Below are 24,116 nucleotides of genomic sequence, written 5' to 3' on the forward strand. Positions count from 1 at the left end.
TACAACTGAACAGTCAATTGCAAATTAATTCTTTAAAAAACTAGTTTGATGACACTAAAAATACAACAAAACCAAAACTTGTTTTAAGAAAATTGTTGAATTTGAGTTAGTTTTGATGAAAATAATATTTTCAAATTACTTGATTAGAAACTCACGTATACAACTTGTGTAAGAAAATGCCTCCATGTTAGAATGTGTTACTTTTAAATGGTTAATTAATATTTAGATTCAGATTTTGCTCTTCAATGACATTTGGAGATCTTGTTGAGAAATCAGCTTAGTATATAGTTTTCTGCCTTTGCCCTGCTATGCCTGGAGCAGGTGCTGCTAATCTAAATACTTTGGAAGGGAAAACTGTCCTTATTGATTACGTTTGGTTAAAAAATGGGATCTGGGAGGCTTTGTTATTCAATGGGGTGCCTGTCTCCACCCTAATCTTTGTCTTGATTGTGTGGTTCTCTTCCAGGCGCTGCCTTCCTTGGCTGGTTGCTGCACACTGCACAGATGTTTCTCCTATTGCTGCTATATGGTGATTTTTCAAGCTGCTTCATAGACAGATATTTCCAGATGTGTCCCCCATCTCTCTGGATAGACCTTTTTCTCCTTACAAAGAGCAGATTGCACTGCTGCTCAGGCTTTTGATCTATTGACTACAGAAAAAACAAACAGCACTCTATTGATGTTGTATTTTGAGGGGCTTTGGCAATAGCACACACATGAAGTGTCTTCTTCATTCTTTGAAACACAGCTGGCAGATGTTTTCCATGGACTTCTCTATCCAACAGTCTTTATTCTCACCTCATATCTCCCTTCCAGTGAGAGGATGTGTTAATGTAGTTCAGTCTACGTTTTCCATTTATATTTAATTTAAGGCTATCTTTACATGCACTTTAAGGTTAGCAGCAAAATTTAGTTCTTACCAGATTAAGACCTAATTAACATCTCATGTAAGGTAAGTAATTTTAGGTAACGTATACTTATTGACAGAAGAGAAATTTCACTTCCAATTTACTTTCCAATTTTATTTGTCTATAGAGGGAAAATTATGTGTCCAGATTGTCTTAGTTCTTGATTATTTTTTCTCCATCCATCTGTCTAGTCATCCATTCATTTATTCATGCATTCCTATTCAGTACCTGATAATTGAAGTCCTGCCAGTCTCCAGGCACTGGTAATACAGAGAGAGATAGAGAGAGAAGAGATAGAATCCCTAATTTCACAAAGCTCATGATCCAGTTGCAGAGGCTAGAGTGAGATAGATAGTGTATGTTCTCTGACAGTATTCCATATGGAGTTCAGAAGGGATCAAATGAGGAGTGTTTGGATGAGGCATATAAGGATGTTTTATATGACTTTGAGACTTCAAATTTAGGGCAGAGAGTGAACTGTTGGTGACATAAACAAGCTTTCCTATGTCATAGAAACAATAGACATTTGATAGAACGATAACACTAGTCAAGAGCATGTTTTCATTAGCACTTTGAAACAAATATAAGGAACATATGGGATTGTGACATTCCAGGGAGACAATAAAATAAAATAGGTTGATATTCACAGAGTTTCTCTGATTCAAAATATTAGATAAGCAGAAATATTATTGTCCTGTTCCAAATTCCATTACACCATCAGGTTATAGAATCATTAGGGCAACAGATATAAAGTGAAACTTCTTAGGAACAAAGCTTCTTTCTTCCTCAAAGAAATTAGATCTGCTTTTTTCTTTTTTTTATTCTGAGACATTTTGATGAAGTAAAGCTATGCCAGTAGAATTGTGGAAGAGCCCTCCTTTTGCAGAAGGTTAATAGTAGCATTTAAGTGAAGAGAGAGAGTGGACTTAACAAAGTGGGAAGAGCAAGGGGAAAATTTGAGCTTTAATTGGGTTTGGTGTTTTAATATGTTCTGCAAATGAATTGCAGAACTAGAAGCCATCCTCAGACTGAAAACAAGCAATTAAAGGCAAGTCCAAGAAGGGGAAATTTGGCTTTGTGACTGCAAAGGACTGGAAGGTTAATGAAATTATGACAATTACCACTGAAGCCATCATCACAGACTCATCAGTGAGCTTGGGTTCAGGCCAGACTTGAGAACAGTAAGTGAAAATGTTGAGCTTTGATTAAGGGTGGAATAAAATTCAACAACTGAGTATTAATTAGGACACAGATCAAACTGCTGTAACAAAAACCCACCAATAACATTGGCCTCAATGAGTTTATTTCTTTCACAAATAAAACATCAAATATAAATGGGCAATTGAGCTAGTGGGTCAGCTCTACCAGCTTCAATTTGTATACTTGTGGCTTCCAACATGTGCCGTGGGCAGCTCCTCAAATTGCTGCTACCCAAGACGGGTGATTTTATCTTTAAGGAGATTACTCAAAAGTTGCATACATCATTTCTGCTTATAACCTTTTGGCACATACTCGATTATAGGTCCATATCTAGCTGCAAAGGAGACTATAAGTGTGTAGCAGGGCATAAATGTTCCCAGCTCATAAGAGAGGGATTTTATTACAAAATAGACGAAGGAAAGAAAGAATTCTGGGAGATGATTAGTCTTTGCCACACACTACTTTAAAATGCCTCTTATTAGAACTGAAAGAAATGGCTAAGGATGAGGGTTTAGCTTTCAGTGGTCAATGACTAGTATAAGGAATATTTGTTAAGATTTCTTTGGGGCCCATGACTTTTTAAGTATTATTTTGATTATTTCCTTCTATGTTTCCCTACAAATACTGAAAACAACATGAAATGAAATGTGAGGCAGGTTATATGCTCATCTGAGTGTCAGCTGAATGGATGTGAAGCCAAGGAGGAAGGGAAATTTTGTTGAGTATTTACTGTGTTAGACTGTGCTGTTTTTGTCAGTGTTTTCTTCCCCTCATCGAGGAAGGAATATATTTCCTTGCATTATTGAAGTCAGGCTTTACCGAGTTATTTGATTTGGCCAATAAAAACAAAGCAGTGATAATGTTCTCTGCCCTTCTAGGCTAAAGCTTTAAGAGCTCGTTCCTTTTTGAACTGCATTCTCTCTTTTCCTTCTGCCAGCAGGGAACAGAAATGCACTAGATAAGAGCTAGTTCTCCAGTTGGGCTTCTAGAGTGAGTTTGATGGCAATGCAAAATTCAGTGGACATGAACCATGAATGAGGAATAAATCTCTGGCATTTTAACTCCCTGAGATTTTGAGGTGGTTTGCTATCATAGCATTATTTAGCTTACCATGACTGATACAGCAGATGGGAAAGACAGGTAGACTGCCCAAATCCCTGGGACTGAGGAGGAGACAAATGGGAGAACAGGGATTTGTTCCAAGGTTAACCATCAGAAAACACTTATTCCATTCTGGCTCTTCTCCTTCTCCAATCAGAATCTTTTTTGGCTACAAAACTAAATATTTTGAATGACCCAATCTATTACACCTGGAACTACTCTCTTAAACATGAATTCTATACTTTATCTCTGTAATATTTGGAACCATCCCCTTTAACAAAAATTTGATACCCCGTCTCCATACTGTTGTCCATGCCATTTCCTCTATCTGCAATTCTTTCTATTTCCTTTCTTTCTACTCTCCATTTTCAACCAATAGAAATGATATCCATTCCCTTCCAGGTCCAGTTCAAATGCTGTTTCCATCCCAGATATTTCACAAATCTTATCAAACAAATATAATCTCTTATCTAATTCAAATTTTTAGTCCTTTTGTCTTTGCTGAAATTCTCTAGAATGAAAGCCTGAGGCGTGATTGAAGAATGAAGGTTTTATTAGGACATTCAATCCCTGGTCAGCAAAGTGAGAGAAAAGTGCCCTGAAGTAAGGATGTGAAGTAAGTCTAAAGTAATATGTTATTGAACTGCCCAATGCTTCATGAACATAAAGGGTTATCTGATTGCTTGGTAAGTGAGGCCTCTCCAGGAAGTCCCTACAGGAAACCATGCCTTGTCACAAGGAGAGAAAAAGAGTGATTGGCTTTCAGCAGCCCCACCCCATCTCCTGTCTCTCATTAGTTAAAATTAGCTCCATGGGAAATTGACTCCCTTACATTTCCAAATTGTGTCACTTAGCTCATTTGAGAAGATATTTGAGAAAGCCAATCACATATCCTGTGGTGGGGCCATTCTTCCTAATCCTATAAACACACACAAAACATTCTCAAATATGGTATGTATTAGGCCATAAAGTCCTACAATTTTCAAAATACTGAAGTAATTTAGAGTATGTTCTCTAACTCAGTGTAAGCATATATCATAAAATATTTGCCTGATCCAGTTGTTACAGTTTTAGATTACTTCTTATGTTCCCACATGTTATATTTTGGTGAATATCCCTGTATGTCAAAATCATTTTGTAATTTTCAACTCAATTGTATTGTAAAAATATAAGACCATTAACCCTAAAAGGATGTTTAGTATATAAAATTTTATTATACTACAGTGTATTATTATTTATATATAGTACTCATAATATTATATATTATTATATTGAGATTTCTGAGGTTGTATTTTATTATGCTAAAGTATAATAGTATATAGGTTGTCTGTATGCAGTATATATAGCATATATATACACTAAAACATTACATATATGTGGAATATATGAAATAAAATGTTATATATTCTGTTGAGATTTCTGAGGTTGTATTGACAACAGCCTAATCAGAAAATAGCCTATCTTGACTGATACAGGTAGTATTCCCATGGTTTTTAGCCTCTTAAAGAATTTTGTGTAATTTTGACATTAGTTCTTTGCTTAGTAGATGCTATGGATTAAATCACATGCCCCACAGACATGTTCTATTTCTAATCCCTGGTCCTGTGATGTGAGCCCATTTGTAAATATGATCTCTGAAGATCCTATTAAGATGAGGCCAAACTGAATCAGTGTGAGGCTCATTCCAATATAACTGGAGTCCTTGTAAGCAGAGGAATTTGGAGCACAGCAGGAGGGTGAGGAGGAGAGAGAAGAGACAGATGGCCATGGGCTGGAGTCAGAGATTGAGTTGGTTGCTGGCCAGCCAGGACCAGGATGCTGTAGAGTCCAGAAAAAGCACCATGCTGCCTACTCCTGGATTTTGGACTTGTCCCCCCAGACTGTGAGACAATAAATTCCTGTTATTTTAGCCAACCAGTCTGTGGTATTTGTGATAGCAGCCCTAGCAAACTAAGACGGTAGAATTTTGCAAATAAAGCCATTTTGGACCCAGAGTTTTCTTTGAGGGAAGATTTTAATTTAAATATTCAATTAGATTAATAGGGTTAAGCCATTTTGGCTTTTTGATTTCTTCTTGTATAAGTTTTGGTAGATTGTGTAATATAGGACTTTGTTGATTTCATCTAAAATTTCCATACCATTGACCTAAAGATTTTTTATAATGTCCAGAGAATCTGATAGTGGTCATTGGTGCCTTCTCTTACTTCCTTTGTTTAAAAAAATCAGTTGCACCAGAAGTTTATCAATTTTATTATTCTTTTCAAATAACCAGCTTTTAACTTTGGTGATTCTTTTGACTTATCATTTCTTCTAATAATTTTAGATTTATTTTGCTGTTATTTTTCTGATCTCTGGAGAGAAATAATTAACATTACTTGTTTTATTTTCAGCATTTCTTCTTTTGCAACCAACACAAATGAGACTATAAATGTCTCCCTAAACACTACCTTATGCCTTTCTATGAGACCTTTACAGAATGATAACAAAAATAAATCACAATTATAGCACTGGTCCTCATGTCATTGAGTCACTTTTACCAACATTAATTTTATTGTTATAATTATATACAATAAAACTTGCCCTTTTTAGATATATACTTCTACAATTTTTTTTCCAAATGCATACAGTCATGTAAGCGTCACTACAATCAAGATACAGAACAGTTCCATTGCCCCAAAGAGTTTTCTGAGACATCTGCTTTATTCAATTTCAATTCCTGACTTGAACTGCATTCTCTCCCTATATTCAGATACCCTTTACAGTATTTCTCTTCTTCTAATGTCCCACTTTGAGTAATCAATTAGTCCTTCTGATATTTCTTATATGAGTCATCTTAAAGGGTAGATCTTTCTATAAGGCAATGAGTTATTTTACTTCATATTTTTGATGGATTTTTCTATTAAGATGCCAACATCAAGAGAATCCAGACCATTTGGTCGATGTTAAGAACTTGGTCAACAATGAGGAGGACATTTATTTCCTACAATTAGAATATGAGAGATTGAGTTATTGTAGGTTCCAATCTCCTCTGTAGGCCAACACTGGCTCCCTTCAATGTTTCCAAGTACAGTAAAAGCCATGATGTAGGCTACAGATTTTATTTTGCATTCATATAAATTTTATAAAAGAGCATAATTGTGGGCAGAAATAAAATATTGATATTTAAAGTGAATTTTGCCTTGGACAATTTTTAACTCTGACAATTTTTTACCTTGGACAATTTGATTCAAGGAGAGATTCAGCCCTTTGGAATTTTCATTGTTTTTCTTAAGAGCAGTTGTCATTAGAAGGATTTATAATCTGAAACTGCCATGAGTGATTACAGTAAAGTATAATTAAGCTAATATTGGTAAGCACTATTATTCTTCAACAATTCTTCCTAATCTTCCTTAATAATAGTGCATTATTAATTTTAAAATCTTATATTTAAATCTTATTATCTTTAATTAATGAGATTTTTAAATGCAATTTTATTGAGGTATATTCACATACCATACAATCATCAAAGTTTACAATCATTTGTTTATAGTATCATCATATAGCTGTGCATTGATCACCACAATCAATTTTTGAACATTTTCATTAAGCCAAAAAATAAAAACAAGAATAGAAATAAAAATAAAAGTAAAAAAAACAACCAAAACATCTCATATCTCCCCCCCCCCCATATTTGTTTACTTTTTTCCCCTATTTTCTACTCATCTGCCCATACACTGGATAAAGGGAGTGGGAGCCACAAGGTTTTCACAATCACACGGTCACACCATGTAAGCTATATAGTTATATGATCATCTTCAAGAACCAAGGATACTTGGTTGCAGTTCAACAGTTTCAGGTATTTCCTTCTAGCTATTCTAACACACTGAAAACTAAAAAGGAATATCTATATAATGCATAACAATAATCTCCAGAATGACCTGTTAACTCCATTTGAAATCTCTCAGCCACTGAAACACTATTTTGTTTCATTTCTCTTCCACCTTTTGGTCCAGAAGGCTTTCTCAGTCTTATGATGCTGGGTCTAGGCTCATCCCTGGGAGTCATGTCCCACATTGCCAAGGAGATTTATACCCATTGGAGTCATGTCCCACATGGGAGGAGGGCATTGAGTTTACCTACAGAGTTGGCTTAGAGATTAAGGCCACACCTCTGCAAAAAAAAGAGGTTGTCTGGGGGTGACTCTTAGTCACAATTATAAATAGACTTAGACTCTCTTTGCAGTAACAAGATTCATAAGGGCAAGCCTCAAGATCAAGGGCTCAGCCTACTAAACTGGTAGTCCCAAATGCTTGCAAGAATATCAGGAATTCCCCAGGTGGGGAATTTTAATATTTTCAGATTTTCCCCCAGTCCCTCAAGAGGACTTTGCAAATACATTTTATTCTCTGCCCAAATTACCTTGGAGGTATCAGGGCTTCACTCTAACCTATAAAAACCAACCAGATTTCACTATCTATGCAGGGTTCCATGTAATTATGGTGTTTGAATAAACTGACCTACAAGTTAAATTATATAGTGTGCTACAGAAAATATAGACTTAGCACCGAATAAATATTTCTTCCTTTTGTCTCACATAAAAGTTGAAGTTTTAAAACAGTCAATATCATCCTTTCCCCTCTAGTCTGATTAACCTTAGTCCAAACGAAGTCCATTCATTCATATCTCTAACTGAAGTCTGAGCTAGTTTCAGCTTTTTTAACAGTTCCTGTAAGGGGTAATGCTGACATTCATTGCTGCCAAACTCTGGCTCTGAGTCTCCGGTGTCACACAGATACCTGAAGTTCCAGGGACCGACCAGGTTATACATAAACCGCTCAGCTTCTCAGAATTGAGAAATAACTGTTGCAACTCATGAATGAATGTGACTGCTGTAAGAGTTTACAATCTAGTAAACTTTATAATAAGGCTTTCCCCAGTAACCTATGCTCTCAGATTCAATTCTCAGAGTTTGCACATTATAGTTAGTCCATATTAGTGTAGCATTATAAAGTTTGTCTTTTCGATTCTGGCTTATTTCACTCAACATACTGTCCTCAAGTTCCATTCATCCACTTGCTTACCTCACAACTTCATTCCTTCTTGTTACTGCTCAATATTCCATTTTATGTGTACACCACAGTTCACCATTCTATGACTCAATGTACTCTTAGGTCAACTCCATCCATTGAAAATCATGAATACTTTTACCATTAACACCAGTGTGTAAATGTCCATTTGTGTCCCTGTTCTCAGTTCTTCCAAGTATATACCCAATAAGAGGGTTGCAAGACCATATGGCAACCTCATCTTTAGCTTCTTGTCTAGCCATCACACTTTTCCAGATGGGCTGCACCATTCTACTTCCTCACCAATAGAGAATAGGCACATACCTCTCACCAGCACTTGTATCACTCTGTTTATTTTATAAACAGTTTTATTCATACACCATATAATCCATCTAAATAAACAATGATTCCTGGTATAATCACATAGTTATGCATTCACCCACATTCTATATGAGAATATTTCCATTTCTTTTGCAAAGAAAGAAGAAAAGGGGAAAAAATGAAGAACAAAAAAAATATCAAAGTTAGAAGGAAAATAAAAATAAAATAAAATACACTGAAAAGGTCAGATAACACCAACACCAAGAATCCCATACCACACCCTTATATCCCCTTTCTACAGTCATTTAGCTTTGGTATATTGCCTTTGTTACAATTAATGGAAGAATCTTACAATGTTGCTGTTAACTATAGACTCTAATTTGCCTTGATTGTATTTTTCCCCTATACCATCCAATTTTCAACACCTTGTAATGTTGACATTCATTTGTTCTCCCTCAGGTAAAAATATTTTTATATTTGTACTTTTAATCACCATCACTGATCACTCTAGTTTTCGCTAAGTTATACAATCCCAGTCTTTATCTTCTATCTTTCATCCTGGTGTCATACATGCTGCTAGCCTTCCTCTTTCAACCATACTCACCCTCATCTTTGTTCAAGGTATTCACAATATTGTGCAACCTTCACACAGTACTGTGCTATCCATTTCTGAATCTATACAATCAATCCTGTTAAAATTTCTATACTCCTTCAGCACCAAATGCCCAATCTCTAACCTCTTTGTCTCTCCTGACAAACTGTGTTCTCAACTTTAACTCTCAAAGTTTGCTCATCAATGGTTAGTTCATGTTAGTGAGACCATGCAGTATCAGTCCTTTTGTTTCTGGCCAGTTTCACTCAATATAATGTTTTCTGTCTACCATTTTGTCTTTTGAAATTTGTATGTCATATCTTATTTTATTTGTATTTTTCTCTCTCTCTCTTTTTACCCTTACTGATAGTCTTCATTTCTACACTTTTTTTCCAAACCTCTCTCTCCTTGCTTTTCCTATCTGCCTGTAGCTCTCCCCTTAGTATTTCTTGTGAAGGAGGTATCTTGTTCACAAACTCTCTCAGTGTCTGTTTGTCTGAAAATATTTAAAACTCTTCCTCATTTTTGAAGGACAGATTTGCTGGATATAGAATTCTTGGTTGGTAGTTTTTCTCTTTCAGTATCTTAAATATATCATATCATTGCCATGATTTTTTTCTGAGCAATTTGCACATGGTCTTGTCAAGCTTCCCTTGTATGTGATGGATTACTTTTCTCTTGCTGCTTTCAAAATTCTCTCTTTGATTTTGACATTTGATAATCTGATTATGAAGTGTCTTAGAGTGGGACTATTCAGATATATTCTTTTTGGGGTATGCTGTGCTTCTTGGCTCTGTAATTTTATGTCTTTCATAAGAGATAGGAAATTTTCAGCAATTATTTCCTCCATTATTCTTTCTGTCCCCTTTCCCTTCTCTTCTCCTTCTGGGACACCCATGACATGTATATTCATGAGCTTCATGTTGTCCTTCAATTCCCTGAGACCCTGTTCATATTTCCTATTCTTCTATCTGTTCTTTTATGTGTAGGATTTCAGATGGTCTGTCCTCTAGTTCATGAATCCTTTTTTTTTTTAACCTCTTCAAATATGCTGTTGTATGTCTCCATTGTGTTTTTCATCTCTTCTGTTTTGTCTTTCATTCCTATATGTTCTGCAAATTGTTTTTACAAGCTTTTGAGTTCTTCCTTATGTTCACACAATGTCTTCTTTATATCTTTCATCTCTTTTGCCATATCTTCCCTCAATTCATTGGTTTGATTTTTGAAATGATTTAGCATATTTGTTGGAAGATCTTTAATTTGTTGTTTCAAATCCTGTATTTCATTTGTAGTGTAAGTTTGTTCCTTTGACTGGGTCATATCTTCATTTTTCCTAGTGCGACTCATAATTTTATGTTGTCTGGGCATCTGGTTTCCTAGATTACCACAATCAGATTTTCCCAGACCAGATGAGCCTAGTTCTCAGGAGGAGGATATAATCAGTATCAAATTTCCCTAAGGATGAGACCCAGGAAGTTGTCAAACTTTCCTGTGAGGCCTCTAGATGTTGTGCTTTTCCAATCCTGCCCAGCAGGTGGTGCTTGTCAGCCCACAGTTCCCCAACTGTATAAAAAGGTGTGGTGCCTTTAATTCTCAGCAGACCCTGTCCCCACTAGGGTCTGAGGGTGAGACAGAAGCCAAGCTTAAGCTGTTCTGGTTTGTTATTTTTCCTCACAGTCCCTGAGTTCCGAATTCTCTGAAGGAGATCTGCCTCTTGAGCTGGACCCTGCACCCCTTTTCTTAGGGAAGATAAGCCCTTTGGGGAATTATCTCCTTCACTTGACTTCATCCTGTATCTCTCTATCTCAAATTCACCCTTGCCTGAGGCATTCTCTAATGAACCACTTGGAATGAGAGGGAAAAAAAAAAGACATCTCTTTTCAGAGCCACTCCCCTGCCACCCAGTTCCACTGGTCAACCAGAGTTGGTAACCAGTTCTATGTGCTCCTTTTCTTGGTTCACAGCCCTTTTCCAGTATTCTGAATTCAACTGACTCTGAAACCCTCTGTTTTTATTCATTTATGCATTTATTATTATTTTTTCCATCAGACCGGCTGTTTCTCTGCTGGGAGAGATCTCTAGTTCCTTTTCTGCTTGCTCCAGGTTTATCTGTGCTCATAGCTAGTATTCAGCAGTCCAAATTCATTAATTAAAACCATAGTTGGAGATTGCTTGAGCTACCTTCCCTTGCTTCCAGCAGAAATCACTTCTTTTTCCTACAGGGGAGTGTTCCAACTCAGCCTGCTGTGCCAGTGAGGGTGGGGCACCAGCCCCTCAGTTTGGGGAGCTTTACTCATATTTCTATGCTGCAATCTCAGCCATTCCACCCATTCCATACTGGTGTACAATGTGTATCTGTTCAAGGATGTCTCCCAAATAGTTTTTCCAGACTATTTACTAGTTGTTCCTGGGTATTTTCTAGTTAATCTAGGGGAATAACTACATTCCACACCTCCCTATGCTGCCATCTTGCTCCACCTCCTCAATTATTGAGATTTTGATCTGCAACAAAAGCAGCCATTGAAATGTTACAAATCAATTTATGTTGGTGACTCTCTCTCTAGAGTTATATTTAATTGGTCTTCTCATGAAACAGGCAAAACAAATACAAACCACACTTTTTATTTTGATGCTTTTTATATTATTTGGTAGGAGACAGGAATATTTGATGTCCTGCAATGAGTGGGACAATCCTACACAATAGAGAATCATCTCAGGCCCTGCATGGTTTTTGAATATCCTATCATACAAAAACATAAGTGAAAAACCCATATTTAAATATTTGAGCCTTAAATTTAAGATCATTTAACACTTAAATACAAGCACTTTGGCACATTTTTATATACACTGAATTTTTCAGAAATGACAAGATTTAAGTTGAGATAAGATTTTTTTTGTTTAACATTTTGGGAAACCATATCACCAGTGGTAGTGTCACCATGGTATTTGAGTCAATAATATAATATATCCTTCCTCAGCCTCTTGTTGTTCCTGTCACATTTGTGGTAATTCTCATATACACAAATTTGCTTATTTTGGCTTAATGAAAAACATAAAGAAAAATCTTGACAGCACTCTGTTGAATATTTGAAACTGGGCTTTATAATTGTGTCCTCAGACTAAAAGTTCCCAATGTTACCAATGTCCTCTGATAACATTTTTAAAATTAATGTAATCAAGATCTTATATTTAATATAAAAGAGAATCAAAATAAAAGGAACTTTGACAAACTAATACACAGTCCATTATACAAATGCTCAGGTATGACTATGCTGTAAGACATAATGAAATCCTCAGGTGCTTGCACCTACTTGTAATGAATAAGTCATTGATAAGAACTAGGAAGATCAGAAGCTACTTTCTAAAAGAAGTCAAGAAAATTAAAATACCAACGGCATTTGTAACAGTATAAAAGTCAGGGAAAGTATTAAAAGACCAAATTTATTTATTTACATAAGAGAAATAAGGAAATATTGACTAGATAAGGCCAAATGACCATTTGCAAAAATGGGGAAAAAGAGGAACTGTGATATATCTTTGCTAACTTATTGCTATGTTTTACTTAATTTTGTTTGTTTCACTACTTGGTTCATTAGTTTCTTTTAAAAAGTGTTATCAGAGGACAGATATCTCTTTTATATTAAAGAAGAGTTTTATATTATTTCCCTAAACAGATATGATTAAGTAATTTATATTATACATGCTTTACTTTTCAGGAGAGATAAGGTGACATTATTAAATATTTACTTTTTAAAGGGGGCATTGAGTCTTATAGGTTTGAAGACCACTGTTCTAAGCCTCCAGAGGGTGGAGACTCCAATATACTACTCAATCTATAAGCCAATTTAGCATCTTTTCCTTCTTCTTCTTTCTTCTTCCATTCCTTCCTCTCTTCATTTGTCCCTTCATTCCTACTTTTTTCTTCTATATAACATGACTTGCTATGGGACCTCTATGTACCAAATATTACCATAGTTGATTCAAATGCAATAAAAATGAATAATGCATATTCCTGGGCAACAGTGGAACTTAAATCTAGTGGAATCAATAGATGTAAATTCAAATAGAACTTTGATAAATGCCCAGAGGAGAGAGAAAGGGGCCAATGGAAGATGTGTCTATTATTTAATAACTATGGAGATAACTAGCTTTCAGTCTCCAAAATAGGGATACTGGTGTTTTCCTGTGGTGAAATCACCTTTATGCTTTATCCATAGGGAGATTCTTACCCGGGCAGACTGAATTGAGGAGCAATTGTTAAAACTGTTTAGAATGTTGTGCCTGTAGCAATTATTTAATACATTTCCAAAAGTTCACTTATTGATTAAGCTACTGGTCCCTCAATACACCCAAGTTATCATTTAATTACTTCCATAGAGAAAATTTATGAACATCATCAGAATGTAAATATGCACTCAGTGGATTGCATTACTAGCACTCTCTGGGTCTGAAAAAAGATAGATTTTCATGTCTTATGTTTTGCCAATACCCAAACACACAAATGAATATCCTATCATGTGTATTCTGTAGGTGGTCAAAATGCACTTACACTACAATGAACACTTTCTTTTTATTCACTTGATTGTGTTACCTCAGTATTCTCTATGGTCCCTTTTATTTTTTTAATGCGTTTATTGACATATAGTCACACACCATATACTCCATCCAAAGTGTACAATCAATGGCTCACAGTATCATCATATAGTCATGCATTCATTGCCCCAATAAATTTTAGACACTTTCATTATTCCAAAATAAAGGAAAAAATTAAAATTAAAATTAAAAGAACACCCAAAACATCCCATACCTCTTATCACCCCTATTGTTTGTATATTTATGTCCTTATTTTATTACTCATCTTCTCATACACTGGGTAAAGGGATTGTCAGTCACAAGGTTTTCACAATCATGTGATCCCGCAATAAAAGCTGTATAGTTATGCAATCATCATCAAGAATCAAGTCTACTGGATTACAGTTCAACAGATTCAGATATTTCCTTCTAGCTATTCTAATACACTAGAAACTAAAATGGAATATCTATATAATGCATAAGAATAGCCCCCAGAATGACTTCTCAGCTCTATTTGAAATGTCTTAGCCACTGAGACTTTATTTTGTTTCCTTTATTTTCCTCCTTTTTGGTCAAGAAGGCATTCTCAATCCCATGATGCCAACCAGGCTCATTCTTGGAAGTTCTGTCCCTCATTGCCAGGGAAACTGACACCCTTGGAAGTCATGTCCCACATGGGGGAGGGTGTAGTGAGTTTATGTGCAGAATTGACTGGGAGAGAGTTGTCTGTGGTCCCTTTTAAGTAGAAAATATTTCATGCATTTTCTTTTCCAAGCTTTCTGTTATCTCCACATAGTTTTTCACTTTCTACTTCCTCTTTTCACTTAAACAAGTACTTACAATGTGTTGGCCAATATCTTACCGGCTCCATTTTTAAAAAAATGAGATATAATTTACGTACTATAAAATTATCCATTTAAATGTGTATGCTTCAGTGTTTTTTGGTATGTTTACAAAGTTTTGTGGTTATCAGCATTATCTAACTCAAGAACAGTTTTGTCACCTCAAAAGAAATCCCAAATGTGTAAGCAGTCACTCCTTATTCTCCCTTCCCCAGAACTTGGCAACAACTAATCTATTTTCTATCCTATGGGTTTGTCTGTTTTGAACATTTCATATAAATGGAATCATAATATACAGTGTTTTGTGTCTGGATTTTTTCACTTTGCATAATTTTCCAAGGTTCATCCATGTCATAACATGTATCAGAAATGTATTCCTTTTTATAACTGAATAATATTCCACTGAATCAATAAACCACATTTTTTTTTTTTGCCTATCTATTCCTGAGATGATGGAAATTTGGGTTGTTTCCACTTTTTGAATATTATGAATAATGCTATGAACATTTGTATACAAAAATTTGTACAGCAATATATTTTCAGTTCTTTTGGCTATATACCTAGGGGTGGAATTGCTGGATTGTATGGTAATTCTATATTTAACTTTCTGAGAAATGACAAACTGTATTCCATAGTGGCTGCACCATTTTACATCCTCACTAGCAATGCATGAGGGTTTCAGTTTCTCCTAAGACTGGTTACTTTCCATTTAAAAGAAATATTATTATCATATTAGTGAGTCTAGAGTGATATCTTTTTATTGTTGTTTTGATTTATATTTTCCTAATGTCTAATGATGTTGAGTATACTTTCTTGTGTTTATTGGTCATTATATTTCTTCTTTGCAGATGCCTATTCAAATCTTTTTCCATTTTTTTTAATGTGTTATTTGAAGTTTTGTTGTTGAGTTCTAATAGTTCTTTATATATCCTGGATACTAGACCCTTATCAGGTACATAACTTTTAACTATTATCTTTCATTTATGGGTTGTTTTATCATTTCCTTTATGCTGTCCTTTGCCACCAAAATTTAAATTCTTGATGTAGTCCAATCTATCTACTTTTTATTTAATTACTTATACTTTTGGTGTCATTTGTAAGAAATCATTGCCTAATCCAAGGTCACAAAATTTATACCTGTTTTCTTCTAAAGTTTTATAGTTTTAACTCTGACATTAGAGTCTTCCATCCATTATGGGTTAATTTTTGCATATGGCATGAGGTAGGGTCTAAATTTATTTTTTTTTATGTGTAGCTCTGCTGTTGTCCCACTACCATTCATTTAAAAGACTATTTCCCCCGTTGAGTGACTTTAACACCTTTGTCAAAAAACAGTTGATCAGAGACAATGGGTTTATTTCTAGACTCTCAATTCTTTTCCATTGATCTATGGCTAATCATATGCCAATACCACATTATCTTGATTGCAATAACTTTGTAGTAGGTTTTGAAGTCAGAAAGAGTAAGTCCTCCAACTTTTTATTCTTTTTCAAAGTTTTTTTTTTAATATTCTGAGTCCCTTGCATTTCCATATGAATTTAAGGATCCCTTGTCCATTTCTGTAAAACAAAAAGGTGCTTGGAATTTTGACAGGGATTGCACTGAATCTGAAGATCAATGTAGGGAGAATCAACATCTTAATGATATTAAATTTTCCAAACAATGAACATGGAATGTCTTTCCATTTATTTAGGTCTTCTTTAGTTTCTTTCAATAATGTTTCATAGTTTTCAGTGTACAAGTATGCTGGTTTGAGCTGCTATGTACCCCAGAAAAGACTATGCTGTTTTAATCCATTCTTGTGGGGGCAGATGTATTGTGTGTGACTTCTTGATTAGTTTGTTTCCATGTAGATGTGACCCAGCCCATTTAAGGTGGGTCTTGATCCTTTACTGGAGTCCTTTAACAGAGCTCATGAAGAGAGAGAGCTTAGAAAGAAGACATCCCAGGAGAAGCAAGAAGGACCCATAGAAGCTGAAAGAGAAGCACCTGGAGACATTTGGAGACAACCATTGAAACCAGAACCCAGGAAAAGAAGGGCCAGCAGACATTGCCATGTGCCTTCCCATGTGGCAGAGGAGCCCTGGATATCATTGGCCTTTCCTCAGAGAAGATATCTACCTCTTGATGCCTTAATTTGGACATTTTCATGGCCTTTGAACTGTAAATTTGCAACCTAATAAAGACCTGTAAAAAGCCAAAACGGGATGAGAACCTAAGATGGCAGCTAGGTGAGAAAGGGCAAAAAAAACACCTCCATGAAAAATGCTAGATAAAAGCCAGAGAAGGACCTAGAACACCAGTTCCAGCTATGCACCAGCCAGACAAGGTCTGCTAAATCCACAGGGATAGGGCATTTGGTGAAACTGGGAGTCTGCATTCTGAAACAAGTGAGCCAGCTGAAAGCCCAGTGGCCATGCTGCAGTGTGGGGAAACCATGGGTTGGCATTTGGAGATGGACTAGTTCTTTAAAATAAATAAATAAATAAATAAATAAATAAATAAATAAATAAATAAATAAATAAAATAAAAACCCAGGAGCGGCTGTGGATACGGTGGCGAGAACTGCTCAGTGAAGTGTGGCAGGAGTGGGCCTTGTGACCACCTCAATATCTGGCATGGAAGATAGCCCTTCCTGCACCCACTGCTAGTGTGATGGGGAGTGTTTCCTGCAACACATGCACATGGCACAACATCGGCTGTAGACAGTGGCCTTTAGTGTACACACAGCTAATTGTCCCAGAGCTGGGAAGGTGGAGCTGTGTGAAAAGGAGGAAATTAACATGCCACATTCAGTCATCTTTACAGCAGGCTGGGAATGCCCCTGCATGGCTCAGCAGCCCAGGGCTTCCCTGAAGGGCTGGCATGCTTGTGATGTGGCACAGCCTTCCCTCAGCAGAGGTCCTGGAAGAGCATGGCTGGGAAGGGGGACCCACTCAGAAATCCCAGGGACCCTACACCAATACCAAGGACTTGTGGGTCAGTGGCAGAGACAATCTGTGGCAAGACTGAAATGAAGGTTTAAACTCTTACAGCAGCCTTAAATCTCTGGGAACACGTGGGAGGTTTGATTACTAAAGCGGCCCTGCCTCCCTAACTACTCAGACTCATGCCTCACATTCAGGATGGACAGCACCAACAACACACCCAAACTTGTTGCACCAATTGAACTCCACAAGAATCAGACCCCCACACACCAAAAAGACAAAGTTGGAGAGATCTGACTTGAGGAGAATACGTGACTCGCAGATGCCATCTCCTGGTTAGTTAAAGTGCATGCCACCAAGCTGTAGATCTGACAAATTAGAGATTGGTGTTTTTCATATTCTCAAAGAACCCTATCAAGTAAAGCAAATGCCAAGAGGCCAAAATCAACAGAAAATTTTAAAGCATACGAAAAAAACAGATGATATGGAGAACCCAAACCCAAACACTCAAATCAAAAGATCAGAGGAGACATGGTACTTGGAGCAATTAATCAAAGAACTAAAGACAAACAATGAGAGCATGGCACAGGATATAAAGGACATGAAGAAGAACATGGCACAGGATATAAACGACATGAAGAAGACCCTAGAAGAGCATAAAGAAGAAATTTCAAGAATAAATTAAAAAAATAGATGATCTTATGGAAATAAAAGAAACTGTTGACCAAATTAAAGAGATTCTGGATACTCATAGTACAAGACTAGAGGAAGCTGAACAATGACTCAACATCCTCGAGGATCATAGAATGGAAAATCAAAGAACAGAAGAAAGAATGGGGAAAAAAATAAAAAAAAACTGAAATGGACCTCAGGGATATGATAGATAAAATAAAACATCAAAATTTAAGACTCATTGGTGTCCCAGAAGGGGAAGAGAAGGGTAAAGGTCTAGAAAGAATATCCAAAGAAATTGTTGGGGAAAACTTCCCAAACCTTCTACACAATATAAATACACAAAGCATAAATGCCCAGTGAACTCCAAATAGAATAAATCCAAATAAACCCACTCCAAGACATATTCTGATCAGACTCTCAAATACTGAAGAGAAGGAGCAAGTTCTGAAAGCAGCAAGAGAAAAGCAATTCACCACATACAAAGGAAACAACATAAGACTAAGTAGTGACTACTCAGCAGCCACTATGGGGGTGAGAAGGCAGTGGCATGATATATTTAAAATTCTGAGAGAGAAAAATTTCCAACCAAGAATATTTTATCCAGCAAAGCTCTCTTTCAAATTTAAGGGAGAGCTTAAATTTTTCATAGACAAACAAATGCTGAGAGATTTTGCTAATAAAAGACCTGCCCTACTTCAGATACTAAAGGGAGCCCTACCAACAGAGAAGCAAAGAAAAGAGAGAGATATATAAAGAAATTTAACAGACATATATACCTTACATCCCAAATCACCAAGACACACAGTCTTCTCTAGTGATCACGGATCTTTCTCCAGAATAGACCATATGCTGGGACATAAAACAAGCCCCAATAAATGGAATACAAATAGAAGTCAATAACTATCAGAGACTTAGAAAATTCACAAATACCTGGAGGTTAAAAATGGGGGGGAGATGAAAACATTCCCAGATAATCAAAAGCTGAGGGACTTCATCACCAGTAGATCAGTCCTATGAGAAAGGCTAAAGGGAATTTAGTAGGCTGAAAGGAAGGGACACTAAACAATTGACTGGAACTACATGAAGAAATAAAGATTTCCAGTAAAGAACACATGGTAAATATAAATACCAATACTACTGTAATTTTGATTTGTAACTCTGCTATTTACTTCCAATGGGATCTAAAATACATAAACTGTAATGATAAATTAGTGGTTTTGGACTCAATGTAAAATATGTAAACTTTTGACAAGAACTACATAAAGGTGGAATGAAGGAGTATAGGAACATAGTTTATGTGTCCTATTGAAGTTGGTATCAAAGAAAAAAAAGATTGTTATAGATTTAAGATGTTAAATTTAAGCCCCATGGTAAACACAAAGAAAGTATCAGAGAACATGACCATAGAGATGAAAAGTAGAGTATGGGTTATGAGAAGTGGGGGAAGGGGCAATGGGGAATTAAGAAATGAGTGTAGGGTTTCTGTTTGGGGTGAAGGGAAATTTCTAGTAATGGATGGTGGGAAGGTGATGGCATTGCAACATTCTGAATGTGATGAATCTCACTAATGGAATGCTAGGGAGGGTTAGAATGGGAAGATTTAAGCTGTATATATGTTTCCACAATTGGAAAAAAAACACAGTCTAAATAGATAATGACAATTAAATGCCAAGGATGATCCTGGATGGGAACTGAGGATGGAGGAGAGGAGGCTCAAAGGGACACAGTTGGGACATAAGGAAAAAAAAAGGAAATATAGAATGTAAGCTTTGTATCAGTGTTGAATTTCTTGAACTTCTTAGCTGCGCTTAACGTGATTGCATAAAAGAATGTTCTTGTTCACGGGGAATGTATGTGAATTATATTGTTTATTCAAGGATTTGTGCAGCTTGCCCTCATATGTTCAGAAGACAGAGCAATATGTTCAGAAGACAGAGCAATCCATCCATGATGGATGATAGGGAGGGAGGGAGGGAGGGAAAGAAATAAATCGTGGTGTGACAGGAAGTTAAAGTTGGTGGATTGGGGTATCAGGAGAAGGGGGTCAGGGTATGCTGGAGTTCTGTGTATGGGGTTTGTATTGTTTTTGCAACTGTTCCTGTAAGTTTGAATTTATTTCAAAATAAAATTTAAAAAAAAAGCCAACACATTTCTGGTATACTGCATTCTGGCAGCTTTAGCAAACCAAACCAAGAAGTCTTGTTCTTATTTTGTTAAATTTATTCCTGTTTTATTATCTTGATGCTATTATAAATGAAATTGTTTTCTTAATTTCATTTTCAAGTATTCATCCATGATTTATTGATAGTGATTCAATTGATTTTTTTGAAATTTTTTCCCTTTGTTTTATTTTTTTCCATTGGAATGTGTGTTTTTTTTTAATTAAATTCAGCTTTATTGAGATATATTCACATACCATAGAATCATCCATGGTGTACAATCAACTGTTTACAGTACCATCATATAGTTTTGCATTCATCACCTCAATCTATTTTTGAACATTTTCCTTCCACCAGAAAGAATCAGAATCAGAATAAAAAATAAAAGTAAAAAAGAACACCCAAATCATCCCCCCATCCCACCCAGTTTTCATTTAGTTTTTGTCCCCATTTTTCTACTCATCCATCCATACCCTGGATAAAGGGAGTGCGATCCACAAGGTTTTCACAATCACACTGTTACCCATTGTAATCTATATTGTTATACACTCATCTTCAACAGTCAAGGCTACTGGGTTGGAGTTTGATAGTTTCAGGTACTTACTTCTAGATATTCTAATACATTAAAACCTGAAGAGGGATATCTATATACTGCATAAGAATGTCCACCAGAGTGACCTCTTGACTCCATTTGAAATCTCTCAGCCAACGAAGCTTCACTTTGTTTCTTCTCACATCTCCCTTTTGGTCAAGAAGGCGTTCTCAAGCCCATGATGCCAGGTTCAAACACATCCCTGGGAGTCATATCCTGTGCTACCTGGGAGATTTCTACCCCTTGGAGTCAAGTCTCACATAGGGGGGAGGGCAGTGAGATCACCTGCCAATGTGGCTTAAGTAGAAAGAGAGGGCCACATCTGAGCAACACAGAGGCACTCAGTGGGAGACTCTTAGGTACAATTATAAGCAGGTTTAGCCTCTCCTTTACAGTTACAAGCTTCTTAAGGGCAGGCCCCAAGATACAGGGCTCAGAATACCAAGCCATCAGTCCTCAACATTTGTGAGAGCATCAGCAACATTCCAGGTGAGGAAGTCCAAAACTTCCATATTTTCCTCCTGCTCCTCAGGGGAGCCCTGCATGTATATTTTTATTCTCCACACCCAAATTACTTTGGGATGTGTTGCTATTTTTCACTCTAGCCTATACAAACCTACCATATCTCCTGTCCTATTCAATGTTCCATGTGATTGTGTTCAAGCAAACTGACTGTAGAAGTTATATTGTTTAGAAAATATAGATCCTGCATGAAATAAACATCTCGTCTCTGGTCTCACATGGAAGTTGAAATTTTAATACACAGGCAATTTCAACCTTTACCTTTTGGCCCAATTTGCCCTAGTCTTAACCAGGTCTACTTCATTCATATCTCTAATTGAAGTCTGGGCTCTTTTTTCAGCTTTTTTTTTTTTTTTTTTTAACAATAGCTGTATGTGTTAATACTGACATTCATATTGCTGAGCTCTAGCTCTGAGCCCCAGGTGTCACACAGACACCCAATGTTCCAAAGACCAATCAGGCCACACATAAAGGAATCGGCATCTCAGAGTTTGGAGATAGCCATTACAGTTCAGGAATAGATTTGACTGCTTTAAGAGCTTACAATCCAGGGACCATTACAATAATCATTTCCCTGTTACCCCTATGTATATGTTTCCTACAATTTTATAGAGATATATTCACCTACCATGCAATTATCCACAGTGTATAGTTATTTATTCATAGTATCATCATATAGTTGTACATTTATAACCACAATCAGCATATGAACATATTGATTACTAACGAAAAGTCATTTGTAGCAAATAATAAAAAAGATAACAAAAAGAAAAATTAAATATCATACCATACAATATAATAGTAAGAACAGAAAACAACACCACTACCAATTGAGAGTCTATACATTTTAGTTAGTACATATTGGTGAGGCATTATAGTGTTTGTCTTTGTTTCTGGTGTACTTCACTCAAAATGCTGTCTACAGGATCCATTCAGCCCATTGTGTGTCTCACAGCTTCACTCCTTCTTGTAGTTTCTCAATATTCCATTGTATGCATACACCACAGTTCACCATTCTGTTCCTCAAAGTACCATTAGGCTACTTCCACCTATTGCGAATTATGAATACTGCCTCTGTAAACACCAGTGTTCAAATGTCCATTCATGTCTCTGCTCTCGGATCTCCAAGTACATGCCACATAATGAGGTTGCAGGACCTAATGGCCCCCACATACTTAGCTTCCTGTGGAACCATCACAGTGACCTCCCGATAGGCTGCACCATTCTGCCTTCTCATCAACAGTAATGAGTACATCCCTCTTTCCATATTTTCTCCAGCACTTTTACCCCTATTTATATTTATCCTATAATTTTATAGAGATATATTCACATACCATACAATTATCCACAGTGTAAAATCAGTTATTCATAGTATCATCATATAGTTGTACATTTATAACCACAGTCAGCACATGAACATATTGATTACTACTAAAAATTATTTTTAGCAAATGATAAAAAGGATAATAAAAAGAAAAATTAAATGTCATACAGTACAATATAATAGTAAGAACAGAAAACACCACTACCAAGAATTCCATATCCCTCCCTTGTATCCCCCTCTCATACGCAATTAGCTTTGATATATTGCCGTTGCTACATTTAATGGAAGCATATTACAATGTTACTGTTGACCATAGACTCCAGTTTGCTTTGATTATATATTTTTTCCAAATACCATCCTTTTTTCAACACTCTGCATGGTTGGCATTCATTTGTTCTCCCACATAAAAATATTTTTATATTTGTACATTTAGCAATAGTCATTGGCCACTCCAGTTTTTGCCAAATTATACATTCCCAGTCTTTATCATCTATCTTTATCTCTGGTGTCATACATTCCCCTATCCTACCTCTTCCAGCTTTACTCACAGACATCTTTGTTCAATGTACTTACAATATCGTGCTACCATCAGACAGTATTATGCTATTTATTTCTTGATCTATACAAGCAATCCTCCTGAACATGCTGTTGTCCTGCAGCATCAAATGTCTGATCTTTACCCTCTTTCAATCTCCTGGTAGCCTGTATTATCAGCTTTTAACTCTCAAAGTTTGCTCATTAGTGTTAGTTCATTTTAGTGAGACCATAGAGTATTTGTCCTTTTGTTTCTGGGTAACTTCACTCAACATAATATACTCAAGTTTATCCATGTTTTTATATGTTCCAGGTCTTTGTTCTGTCTTACAGCTGCATAATATTCCATCATGTGTGTATGCCAGTTTGTTTATCCATTCATCCATTGATGGACAATTGGGTTGTTTCCATCTCTTGGCAATTGTGAATAATGCTGCAATAATCATCAGTTTGCAAACATCTCTTTGTGTCTTAACTTTCAGTTCCTTTGAGTATATACCTACCAATGGAATAGCTGAGTCATATGGAAAATCTATACTTAGTTTTCTGAGGAACCTCCACACTGTCTTCCAGAGTGGATGCACCATTCTGCATTCCCCCAAAAAATGAATGTGTGCCTCTTTCTCCACATCCTCTCCAGCACTTCTAATTTTCTGTTTTTTTGGATAATGGCCATTCCAGATGGTGTGAGATGATATCTCAATGTGATTTTGACTTGCACTTCACTAATAGCCAGTGAAGTTAAGCATTTTTTTCATATGTTTTTGAGCCATTTGCATTTCCTCTTCAGAAAAGTATCTGT

The sequence above is a fragment of the Choloepus didactylus genome, chromosome 7, assembly GCF_015220235.1.
Source record: "Choloepus didactylus isolate mChoDid1 chromosome 7, mChoDid1.pri, whole genome shotgun sequence".
In the NCBI taxonomy this organism is placed as follows: Eukaryota; Metazoa; Chordata; class Mammalia; order Pilosa; family Megalonychidae; genus Choloepus; species Choloepus didactylus.